Source organism: Lacerta agilis, chromosome 7, assembly GCF_009819535.1.
Source record: "Lacerta agilis isolate rLacAgi1 chromosome 7, rLacAgi1.pri, whole genome shotgun sequence".
Lineage (NCBI taxonomy): Eukaryota > Metazoa > Chordata > Lepidosauria > Squamata > Lacertidae > Lacerta > Lacerta agilis.
This window is the reverse complement of record NC_046318.1, coordinates 27,844,949-27,846,204: the sequence shown is the minus strand read 5'-3', so window position 1 is coordinate 27,846,204 and position 1,256 is coordinate 27,844,949. Positions and strand designations below refer to the sequence as shown.

The 1,256-nt window shown below is 46.0% G+C and overlaps 1 non-coding gene across 1 annotated transcript; it reads left to right on the top strand.

Annotated features, from left to right (window-relative positions):
* The first annotated feature begins 320 nt into the window (after positions 1-320).
* LOC117050520 lies at positions 321-427 on the top strand. The gene has a single exon (XR_004427093.1). It is a non-coding gene; the product is annotated as a U6 spliceosomal RNA (small nuclear RNA).
* Positions 428-1,256: the final 829 nt, after the last annotated feature.

Sequence of the window (1,256 nt, the reverse complement as noted above, 5' to 3'; positions counted from 1 at the left end):
CAATGGAGGAGTTTGGGGGTGTCACCAAAGGAACCCAGGGCAGGAGCATTTCCTTATATGGTGTGGATGTCCCACTTTTGGCTGAGGGGTTTCCTTATTTGGTTAGTGAAACTGTGTCTGTGGAACTAATCATTAACCTGTGTGAGATTGCCAATAAAAGGGAGCCCACGGGCGCTGCTCATGGTCGCCTTCCCGTTGATACCATCCTGTCCATCACGTCATTCTTTGCCAGTGCAACACTTTCATCCAGCGTGGGGTTTGAACCCACAGCACTGAGATTAAGAACCTCATGCTCTACCGACTGAACTGTCCCTCAGAGTGTGCTCGCTTCAGCAGCACATATACTAAAATTGGAACGATACAGAGAAGATTAGCATGGCCCCTGCGCAAGGATGACACGCAAATTCGTGAAGCGTTCCATATTTTTAAATTCCTTAAACACTAAAAAAAACCAAAACTTTCCCTCGGAGTAAGCACCATCACCAGTTCATGACCAAGAGGGCAATGAGTAGTTGGGCTCACATGCTTTGTGAGTGCTAGGAGGGAAACAAGGGGACACTAATCTTCCACTCCTATGCCTGTCACACTTGAGACAAATGTCTCATTCCACTTCATTATAGGCTCAGCTCTGCTATTCAGAAGGGAGACTGGTATTGAAGCAGCATTCATCGGTGACAGCCCAGGTCTTGACCATCACTAGAATGAGAAAGGTAAAAAAATGTTCTTTAAAGTTGGAAAAGAGCCCGCAAATGCAAAGTTCACAAGACATTGCCAAGTGAATAACCAAAATGGTTGTTGTTGTTTTTTTAAAAAAAAGAGAGAGAATGTTTCAGTACAGCCCATTTTAGCCTTTAAAAACAAATCTTTACACTCTGTTCAACCACTGAGACATCGCAACTGCTGCTACTGGTGTGTCAGGCAAGGTCCACCTTATTTGCAGATGACGTGGATGGGCTTGGCAGCAAGCCAGGACAGAAGTTGCCTCAACATTGTTATCACCGTTAAAATGTCCAGAAGAAAGTTCAAGTAGGTTCAGCTTGGAGGGCTGATTTCTAATTACTTTGCCAGTGTGGTGTAGTGGTTAAGAGCAGTAGACTCGTAATCTGGTGAACCGGGTTTGTGTCTCCGCTCCTCCACATGCAGCTGCTGGGTGACCTTGGGCTAGTCACACTTCTCTGAAGTCTCTCAGCCCCACTCACCTCACAGAGTGTTTGTTGTGGGGGAGGAAGGGAAAGGAGAATGTTAGCCGCTTTGAA